Raw genomic sequence first — 12,030 nt, forward strand, 5'->3', positions numbered from 1 at the left:
AGTTTGGATGCCTTTTCTTTCTTTTTCTTGTCTGATTGCTGTGGCTAGAACTTCCAGCACTATGTTGAATAGAAGTGGAGAAAGTGGGCAACCTTGCCTTGTTCCTGATCTTAAAGGGAATGGTTTTAGCTTTTCCCCATTGAGTATAATGTTAGCTGTGGGTTTATCATATATGGCCTTTATTATGTTGAGATATGGTCCCTCTATTCCCACTTTCTTAGGGGTTTTTATCATAAATGGCTCCTGAATTTTGTTAAATGCTTTTTCTGCATCTATTCATATGATCATAGGATTTTTATTTTTCATTTTGTTAATGTGGTGTATCACATTAATTGATTTGCAGATGTTGAACCACCCTTGCACACCAGGAATGAATCCCACTTGATCATGGTGTATGGTCTTTTTAATGTATTGCTGAATTCTGTTCGTTAATATTTTGTTGAAGACTTTTGCCTCTATGTTCATTAGGGATATCGGCCTGTAGTTTTCTTTTTTTGTAATGTCTTTGTCTGATTTGGGGATCAGGGTGATAGTGGCCTCATCAAAAGTGTTTGGGAGCCTTCCCTCCTGGATTTTTTTGGAATAGTTTGAGGAGAATACGTGATAATTCTTTTTTTAATGTTTTCTAAAATTCACCTGTAAAGCCATATGGTCTAGGCTTTTGTTTGTTTGAGCTTGTTGATTACTGATTCAATTTTCTTGTGGTAATCAATCTATTCAGTTTTTCTGTTTCTTCTTGAGTTAGCCTTGGAAGGTTGTATGCTTCTAGAAAATTGTCCATTTCTTCCAGATTGTCTAATTTGTTGGCATATAGTTATTCATGGTAATTTCTTAATATTTTTGTATTTCTTTGGTGTCTGTTGTCACTTCTCCTCTTTCATTTCTGATTTTATCAATTTGGGTTCTCTTTCTCTTTTTTTTGATGAGTTTAGCTAAAGGTTTGTCTATTTTGTTTATCTTCTCTAAAAACGAGCTCTTGGATTCATTGACCTTTGCACTGTGTTTTGTTTTGGTCTCTATTTCATTTATTTCTGCTCTGATCTTTATTATCTCCTTCCTTGTACTCCCTTTGGGCTTATTTTGCTGTTCTTTTTCCAGATCCCTTAAGTGTGAAGATAAACTATTAATTAGTGATTTTTATTGTTATGAATTTCACTCTTAGGACTGCTTTCTCTGCATCCCATAGATTTTGGGTTGTTGTTTTCATTTCCATTTGTCTCGAGATATCTTTTGATTTCTTCCTGGATTTCATTGTTGACCCATTCATGATTTAATAACATGTTATTCAGCTTCCATGTATTTGTGTGTCTTCCAGATTTTTTCCTGTAGTTCATTTCTAATTTCATAGCACTGTGGTCAGAGAAGACAACTGGTATGATTTCAATTTTCTTAAATTTATCAAGACTTGTTTTGTGGCCTAACATGTGGTCTATCTTGGAAAATGTTCCATGTGCACTTCAGAAGAATGTGTATTCTGCAGCTTTAGAGTGACATGCTCTGGAAATATCGATTAAATCCAACTGGTCCAATGTGTCACTCAAGGCCATTGTTTCCATATTGATTTTCTGTCTGGAAGACCTTTCCCTTTTTGTCAGATGTGTGTTGAAGTCCCCTACTATGATAGTGTTACTGTTGATCTCTGTCTTTATGTCAGTCAATATCTGTTTTATATATTTAGGTGCTCCTATGTTGGGTGCATAGATGTTTGCTAGGGTTATGTCCTCTTGTCAGATCAATCCCTTTATTATTCTGTAGTGCCCATCTTTGTCTTTTAATATAGTCTTCATTTTAAAGTCTATTTTGTCCAATATAAGTATAGCAACTCCAGCTTTTTCCTCGTTTCCATTTGCATTAAATATCTTACTCCAACCCCTCCCTTTCAGCCTGTGTGTATCTTTTGATCTGAGGTGAGACTCTTGTGTACAGCATATGCAAGGGTCTTGCTTTCGTATCCACTCAGCCACCCTATGTCTCTTGATTGGAGCATTTAATCCATTTACATTTAAAGTGATTATTGATAGGTGCATAGTTATTGCCATTTTTTTATTTGTAGTTAGATTGTTTTCATCTTTCTTCTGTTACAGAAGCCTTTTTAATATTTCCTGCAATGCTGGCTTTGTGGTACTTAATTCTGTTAGCTTATTATTTTCTGGGAAGCTCTTTATCTCTCCTTCAATTTTAAATGATAGCCTTGCTGGATAAAGCAATCTAGGTTGTAGGCCTTTATTTTTCATCACTTTGTGTTCCTCCTGTCACTCTCTCCTGGCCTGCAAAGTTTCTGTAGAAAAGTCACTTGATTGTCTTATAGGAGTTTCCTTGTGTGTAACCCACTGTCTTTCTCTTGCTGCTTTTAGGATTCTCTTTGTCTTTAATCTTTGCCATTTTATCTATAATGTGTTTTGGTGTGGACCTGTTTGGGTTTATCCTGGTTGGAACTCTCTGCACTTCCTGGGCTTGTGTGTCGGTTTCCTTCACCAGGTTAGGGAAGTTTTCGGTCATCATTACTTTAAATATGTTCTTGATCCCTTGCTCCCTCTCTTCACCTTCTGGTATTCCTATGATGCACATGTTGCACTTGATGTTATCCCAGAGGTCTCTTAAGCCATTTTCATTGTTTTTTATTCTTTTTTCTTTTTGTTGTTCTGTTTGGGTGATCTCTGCTAATTTGTCTTCTAAGTTGCTGATTTGATCCTCTGCCTCATCTAGCCTGCTGGTAATTCTTTCAAATGTGTTTTTTATTTCAGTTATTGTATTCTTTAGTTCTAACTGGTTGTTCATTATGATTTCTCTATCCTTCTTTATGTTGTCACTAAGCTCCTTAAACATTCTTATCATCAGTGTTCTGAACACTGTGATAGGTTGATTACCTCTATTTCATTTTGTTCCAATTCTGGAGGTTTCTTCTGGTCTTTTATTTGGAACATGTTTATTTCTTTCCCCAGTCTGGCTGACTCTCTGTGTTTGCTTCGATGTATTAGGTAGATCCCCTAGGGTTCTTGGTTTTTGCTGAGTTATCTTATGTAGTATGTGTCCTTTATATTTGACTTGTACCACTTCCCTATTCTCCTGTGCGTGTGCTGCAAAGGTGACCCTTGTGTTGTGTATATTGTCCTCTTAAAGTTGAGCTTTAATTGCTTTTGGCCTGTCAGTAGGTGGGATTGACTCCTAGGTTGACTAGTTCTGAGACTTGGCTCTGTCCACAGTGGATGATCTGCTGTGTGAGGGTTGACCTCTCAAATAAGGCTTGGCCCCTATGGGCTATTGTGCTTGTATGGAATTCACTCTGGGTGTGTCACTTGTAGGTCAAACCCAGCAATATTCTGGTTTGGTCTGGAGATGGCATCTGGGTGTGTTGAATCTTGTGCCTCTTGAGCTAGGCCCTCCGTCACTGGGAACAGGCAGGTGACCTCGAGTCCTCTGAGGCCTGAGGTGCGAGGCCCCAGCCTCCACTCAGGTTGACAGCCTTTTCCCCTCCAGCCGTGTGTAGGGGACAAGGTGAAAGGGTGGCCAACCGCATGCCCACCTGCTCCCCGCTCGTTAGTAAATATTTTAGATTTTGCAAGTTTTACTCTCTTGCCACTACTCAATTCTACCACTATAGCTTGAAAACAGCCATATATAATACCAAAAAATGCACGAGTGTGGCTGTATTCCAATAGAACATTATTTATGCAAACTGAATTTGGGTTTCATATAATTGATGAGTATCCTAAAACATTATTTTTAAAAGTTATTTCCACAATTTACAAATGAAACAAAACAAAACTTGTTTAATAGGCAGGTAATATCAAAACATGGAACTGGTTGAATTTTGCACAAAGGTTGCAGTTTGAATGACCCATGATCTAAAAATCACAAACGAAATTTTATCATATATTTGAATTAGTAATAGAAATGTCAAACAGTATTTCTCAGTTTCACATTAAGGAAACAGAAATGCAGGAAAATAAATAGACTTGCCAGTTGTAATGCAGATAATAAGCAGAGAAGCTATGACTCAAATCCAGTACTCTACTCACTAATCATCATTACCTCATGAAGGCAATGTGTCTATTCCAAGGATTCGTGTGATGTATGGCATGCATTTTAGGATGTGTGTGACATCTTACATAAAATTATATTCTTAGGTATAATGGGATTTATTCAGCACTGTTCAACTTACAAAAAAAATAAAAATAAAAATAAAAAAACACTACAAGGAAAAAAAAAGAAAACAGTATGGACTTGTCCTCATGTTCCTCTAAATGCATATGTTGTGGCAGAAGGAACCCTGGGCGCTATTTCAAAACAGATCTTGATCACCCACTGGTGGAAAATTAGAAGAGCATTAGGAGCAGCAAGAATGGCCAAAACTAAGAGGATATTACTACCTCCCTGACTTAGTATCTGACTCAGCGTACATATTGTAAGAAGTCAAATAGAAAAAAATATATAAATTATAAGAAGTGAATTTAGTCCAAGTGATGAACACATGAAAGAGAGCTGTCTTCTTTTAACCTCAATAATGTGACCTATTTCCAGGAGGACTAAGACAAGTGACAGCAGATCACTGACCATTCAAACATTAGTGATCACAGGGATTTGACAGAGAACTGAAGCTACCGAGTGAAGAAGTTACAGCCTAGACATATTTACACTCAAGTTAAAATCAAACAAGAAAGAATTTTTTTGGCTTGGTTAAATATCCTCTGTAAAGAAGGAGATTTGGAGTTACAAATTAGCTCACCCTTGTTATCAGCTCTGGCAAAAAATATAAAGAGTGGAAGTGTCAATTTATCACAGAGATATAAGTCAGGAGAAGATAATTTCTAGCTCCACTAAATAATGGCAACGGTACTGAAGGAAGGTTGCTGTTTGTGATTTGTATTCAGGAAAGTTCGGTTTATTGTCAGACAATTAAAAAACTCGAGAAGGAAATAAAATATGTTTTAAATTTGTAAATGTGGTATGATTTGTTTGTACATGTTGGATTAAATACATTTGTAAAAAGACCAAGTATTAATTAGAAGATCCTTATAGCAAGTTTTAAAAATTGCTAAACTTACAAATAGAATTAAAAAGTTTGACAGTTGAACTTAAAAGGGTGATAACAAAATAGAGATTTAATTTATAAATCAATAAATAATCTGAAAAGCAAAGGTGATCTTCTAGTTAGCCTTTTCAGAGAGTGCATTTGAATGGCTAGAAATTAATTAGAATAAAAAATTCTTTAGTTTAAATCCATAAGATTCCTAATCCATAAGATAGAAATTTGTGACTTCATTTGAACTTAAGGACACAAAGCTTAAGTTCAAGGCATTAAATAGAAAATGAAAAATATGTCTAGCTGTTAAAAATTTCTAGTTAATATGTGAGAGATAATTTTTGCTTTACACAGATCTTTGGTTATCTATAGTACAGTGTCATAAATCATATAAACATATATTTGTAGATTTTAAAATGGTGTTCAAATATTTTGGGGTTTCAAATAGATTATATGTTTGGAAAGATACCAAACCAATTGATTAACATCATGAAGTTTTAACTTATTAAGAAAGTTAAGAGAAATATCTTAAAATTATGGATGTAAAAAGTTAAAGCTTTTATTGGTAAAACTATAAAGGACAGTTGTTTGAGTCTTGTTTGCCTGTTTGTGTATCTTTGGCCAAAAAGACTTGGTAATCTATAAGCATGTTGGCATGCTAAAAGTGTCTCATCTGTAACTGTGTTTTTAAACAAATCATTCTCTTTTTCATCATAATTTTAAGCGTCAACAAACAAAAAGTCCTGTACTTTAACATGTGGAAATAGAAAAACCCTTGTTATAGAGCAACCTAAGAGGTGGCATTAGAACCAACCATCCTCTTTCTTTCGGTAAAACAATATAAATATTTACGTTTTCCTCAAAATATATTCTAAATTTGGAGATTTGTGCATAAAATGTCCTTAAAATTTCTTAATGTGATTTTAAAATAATGTATAATGAGAGAAGATTTACATTTAACGTTAACTATAAACAGCAATAATTTAGTGCTTTTCTTCCTGTGATAATGATTACAGTTAATGCAGGACGCAAAATTGAAAATTTGAGGCCATACCTCTAAATTTCACAAAAAATATAATTTTTGAATGAAAACTAAAATGTTATTTAAATGTGATCTAATATGGGATTACAACTAAAATTAGGATTATAATTATAATATATTAAAAGTCATTAAAAACTAGAGTCTTTTATGAATTGTCTTTAGTGAAGGCCAGATAGTAATCTAACAATACAGTCTAACAGTTTCCACTAGAATTTTCTGGGTAAAGTTTAATATAAAATACCCGACACTTTTTTTTAAAGTAATAGCATAATAATTTAATGGAATATTATCTTAATTTAAATCATTTCTTAACATTCTTGATTTTTATAACACTGAATTAATGTATATTTGTATTTAACTAAAGAACTCTGAGACTTTGCAGTTTTCTTGCTATATTGCTAAAGTTACAATCAGGATATTAATAATACATATCTGAAGTGAAGTTTCCATTTTGATCCATGGTCTAAAAGAAACAAATTTTCGAGAGTCCATTGCAAAGAATATGCAATTCCTCGATACTAGTTTTCTATGAGATGCCTCTGGAGGAATATTAAAGACCTCATAACTGAAACTAGGTCAAAAATAACAGAAACTGGGAAAATGCTACCATGCATGATACATTAAGCTGGTAAGAGAATTCTGTATATGATAGGAAAAAAAGATACAACTCATAAAATGGAGCAAGATAAGAAATTTCATAAGCAGACAAAGTAGCAGGGTTAAAAATTGTACTGACTAGAGTTTCTGCTTCCAGCAAAATAGAGTAGCAATACTTTTCCCTATTCCTCCCACTAAGCACAACTAAAAATCCTGGATATTATATGTAAAACAAACATAAGAACACTGACAAGTGCACATAATGAAGGCAGACTGTGTAGAGATTTCAGAACCTAAGGAACAGCATGGTGGTAAGTTTCCTGGTTCCCAGGGTTTTCTGTGGTTTCATGTATCACAGACATGGAACTGGAGAAGCCAGAACACCAGAAATGGGTAAGGGAACAAACAGAAAAATCCTTGTTAAAAGCTTGCTCTCACTAGTCAAAGGACTAGGAAAGGAGCAACCTAGCATGACAGAAAGTTTAGGCAATAACTGTTCCAATCCAGCAGAACAACACAGGAAAAAAAAAATACAGTGGCTCTGTCTACTTCAACAAAGGTCCAATAGGAAATCTTGACCCTTCATCTTTGCAAGGCTAGAAAGAGGTGCCCAACTCCTCTGCAGGAGAGGTGTCAGAGAGCTGGAGTAACAAGGACCCTACCCTCTGTGGTATCAGTACAAAACTCATAGACACAGACAATAGTTTAGTGGTTATCAGAAGACAAGGGGGGCAGGGGAGTAGTAAATGAGGGAAAATGGGATCAAATATATAGTGATGGAATGAGAACTGATTCTGGGTGGTGAACACACAATGTGATAAATAGATGATGTATTATAGATTTGTATACTTGAAACCTATGTAATTTTACTAACCATTGTCACCCCAATAAATTTTAATTAAAAAAAAAAAAAAGGATTACGTGAAGAGCCTTAGTGCCTTTCCCCACCCTGCTGGGTGAAGAGGCTTAGAGGAGAATCATTACTTTGCCAACTGCCACCTATGGTGGTATTACCAGAGGCCACAGGGCAGCTGGAATTCCCATCTTCTTTAATTTTGGTCTCTAATACTATTTTTCACTAAAAGGAAAGAGGACTCCCTAGAGAATGTCTGATACCTTGTCTAAAGAAGTGATGGTGCAGAGTTAAAAAGATGGGATAAGTGAGTCTGGAATAACTTTTTGTTCTAGAAAGCAAAGAACCTTTCAAAAAGTAATGTCAAAAGCTGTGTGATGTCAGAGGGATAGGGGATGGGGGGGGGGATTGTCACTGTATGAGGGATATAAGTGATAAATGTCTAACTATTACATTGTTTTGTGCACCTGAAACTAATAATAATAATAAAAAAAAAAAGAGGTAATGTCAAAAGGACTCAGCAACAAGCTCCCGTTGGCCAAAGTTGTAAAAATTTAGGTACTGTATTGGGGAGAATAAAATACAATGAATCTCTTTTAAAATCCATGAGTCTATATGATGCTCAAAAGTGAAAAAAGAAGTACAAATTATCAAAACATATTTTTTTCAAAATGTTTAACTTCTGCCTATACAAGTCTTTAGATTTGACTTACAACAGTAGTAATAAAAATGAGCTAAATGATACCACAAATAAAACCATCACACAAATCCCAAAGAAAAGACGTACTGCAAGATAAATGTCATGAAACTTCAATAGCCAGAGTGGCAGCCAAAAAATACTATTAAACATTGAAAGATACTTAAGACACATAAAAACCAGATATAAAATGTGATCCTGGATTGAATTTTATTTTGACAAATCAGCTTCAAGAGAATTTTGGAAGAACAATTGGTAAAATATGACATGAAACATGTATCAGATGTTCTTAGGAAAGTATTGTTTATTTTATTAAATGCTGTGCTATTATTTTGGCCATGTAAGATGACAATCTGATTTTTTTAGAGGAACAACACAGAAATATTTAGGGGTATAAGTTTATATTGTTTGTAATTTGCCTTAAAAATCTTTGATCTTTTGTGTGATTTATATGTGTCTATCACTGGTTATTTTTTTTGAATTAAAGTTTATTGGGGTGACAGTTGTTAGTAAAGTTACATAGATTTCAGGTGTACAATTCTGTAATACATCATCTATATATCACATTGTGTGTTCACCACCCAGAGTCAGTTCTCCTTCCATCACCATATATTTGATCCCGTTTACCCTCTTCTAGACCCCATCCTCCCTTACCCTCTGGTAACCCCTAAACTAGTGTCTATGTCTGTGAGTTTTTGTTCCTTCGTTTGTCTTGTTCTTTTGTTGTTTTCAGTTTTATATACTACATATCAGTGAAATCATATGGTCCTTTACTTTTTCTGTCTGACTTATTTCGCTTAACATTATAATCTCAAGATCCATCTATGTTGTCACAAATGGTTCTATTTCATCTTTTCATACCGCCGAATAGTATTTCATTGTGTATATATACCACAACTTCTTTATCCATTCATCTATCGAAGGACATTTTGGTTGTTTCCATGTCTTGGCCGTAAATAAAGCTGCAATGAACATTGGAGCACACGTGTCTTTATGTGTAAATGTTTTCAGATTTTTGGGTAGATACCCAGAAGAGGGATTGCTGAGTCGTGTGGTAATTCTATGTGTAATTTTTTGAGGAACCTCCACACTGCCTTCCATAGTGGCTGTACCAATCTGCATCCCCACCAACAGTGTATGAGGGTTTCTTTTTCTCCACAGACTCCAACACTTGTTAGCATTTATCTTGTGGATGAAACCCAGTCTAACTGGGGTGAAGTGATATCTCATTGTGGTTTTTATTTGCATTTCTCTGATGATTAGTGATGTTGAGCATTTTTTCATATGTCTATTTGCCATTTGTATGTACTCTTTGGAGAAATGTCTCTTCAGGTCCTCTGCCCATTTTTCAACTGATTGTTTTTTGTTGTTGTTGAGTTGTATGAGTTCCTTGTATATTTTGGATATTAGCGCCTTATCGGAGACACTGTTTGCAAAAGTCTTCTCCCATACAGTTAGTTGTCTATTTATTTATTTATGTTTTTAATTGTGTATTCTCAAGATTTTTTTATGCCAAACGATTTCTTAGGGGGGAAGAATAGGAGTTTATTGCAAAGAAACCTAGGAATTAAACTAGTTATTTGATTTCTCAACGTAGTATAATCATACATTTTCAAACAAAGTATTTCAACTAAATCTCTATTAAATTTACTCCTTTTAAATTCAAAACTTTAAAAAAAAATTTTATTAGTTTCAGGTGCACAAAACAATGTAATAGTTAGACATTTATCATTTATTTATATCCCTCACACAGTGATAACCCCCTCCCCCCATCTGTTATCCCTCTGACGTTGCATACAGTCACTCATTACAATTCCACTGTCTCTTTTCTTAATTCTGTACTCCACTTCTTGTACATATGTATATATATAAAATTATAGTTGACATTCATTATTGTTCAGCTTCAGGTGTACAGTGCAGTGATCAGGCATCTACATCATCCCTGAGGTGGTCTCCCTAATGAGACAAGTGTCCATCGGATACCCTATGAAGTCTTTACAACATTATTGATTACATTCCCCAAATTGACTTTCGTATCCCCGTGGCAATCTTGTGGTTACCGACTGTGCTTTCTAATCTCCTCACCTTCCCCCTTATCCCCAGCCCCTGATCTAGCAACCCCCAGTTTTCCTCTATGTCTCTGAGACTGTTTCTGATGAATTCATTCATTTATTCTTTTTTTTAGATTCCACATATAAGTGATATCATATGGTATTTGTCTTTCTCTCACTTATTTCACTTAGCATAATGTTCTCTAGGTCCATCCATATTGTTGCAAATGGTAAGATTTCATTCTTCTTTATGGCTGCATAACACTCCATTGTATAAATATACCACAGTTTTTTAATCCAGTCGTCTACCGATGGGCATTTCAGTTGTTTCCATATCTTGGCTATTGTGTATAGAGCTGCAATAAACATAGGGGGGCATAATTTTTTTTGAATTACTGTTTTGGATTTCTCCGGATAGACACCTAGGAGTGGAATTGCTGGGTCATAAGGTAGTTCCATTTTCAGATTTTTGAGATACACCCATACTGTTTTCCATAGTGGCTGCCATTTTGACAGGGGAGAGGTGGTATCTCATTGTGGTTTTTATTTGCATTTCTCTAATTATTAGTGAGGTTGAGCATTTTTTCATCTATCTGTTTGCCATCTGTCTGTCCTTTTAAGAAAAATGTATCTTCATGTCCTCTGCCCATTTTTTACTTGGTTTGTTTGTTTTTTGGAGTTGAGTTGAATGAGCTTTTTATAAATTTGGGATATTAACCCCTTATCAGATATATCATTGGTAAATATCTTCTCCCATTCAGTAGGATCCCTTTTTGTTTTATTGATGGTTTCCTTTGCTGTGAAAACACTTTTTAGTTTGATGTAATCCCACATGTTTATTTTTTTCTCTTACTTCCCTTGCCCAAAGGGTATACCAATAAAAATCTTACCCCAGGTAATGTCTGTAAAGTTTATTCCTATATTTTCTTCTAGGAATTTTATGGTTTCAGATCTTACATTTAAGTCTTTAACCCATTTTGAATTTATTCTTGTATATGGTCTAAGGAGGTGGTCCAGCTTCATTTTCTTGCATGTGTCTGTCCAGGTTTATCATCACCATTTATTGAATACACTGTCTTTACCCCACCATAAATTCTTGCTTCCATTGTCATAGATTAAATGACCATATAGGCATGGGTTTATTTCTGGGCTCTCTATTCTGTTCCATTTATCTATATGTCTGTTTTTATGCCAGTACCGTGCTGTTTTGATTACTGTAACTTTGCAGTATAATTTGATGTCAGGTATCGTTATACCTTCCAGTTTGTTCTTATTTCTCAAGATTGACGAGGCTATCCGGGGTCTTTTATGGTTGCATATAAATTTTAGGATTATATGTTCTATTTCTGTGAAAAATGTCCTTGGTAGTTTGATAGGAATTGGGTTGAATCTGTATGTTGCCTTAGGCAGTATGGACATTTTAACGATATTAATTCTTCCTATCCATAAGCATGGTATGTGTTTCCATCTATTTGTATTTTTTTTAATTTCTCTCTTCAGTGTCATAATTTTCTGAGTACAGATCTTTTATTTCTTTGGTTAAATTTATTCCCAGGTATTTTAGTCTTTGAAGCAATTGTAAATGGGATTGCTTTCTTAATTTCTCCTTTTGATATTTTATTATTGGTATATACAAATGCAACTGATTTCTGAACCCTAATTGTGTATCCTGCTACTTTACTAATTCATTTATCAGTTCTAATAGTTTATTGGTGGAGTCTTTAGCGTTCTCTATATATAGTATCATGTCATCTGCATATAATGACA

This window comes from Rhinolophus ferrumequinum, chromosome 3, assembly GCF_004115265.2.
Source record: "Rhinolophus ferrumequinum isolate MPI-CBG mRhiFer1 chromosome 3, mRhiFer1_v1.p, whole genome shotgun sequence".
Lineage (NCBI taxonomy): Eukaryota > Metazoa > Chordata > Mammalia > Chiroptera > Rhinolophidae > Rhinolophus > Rhinolophus ferrumequinum.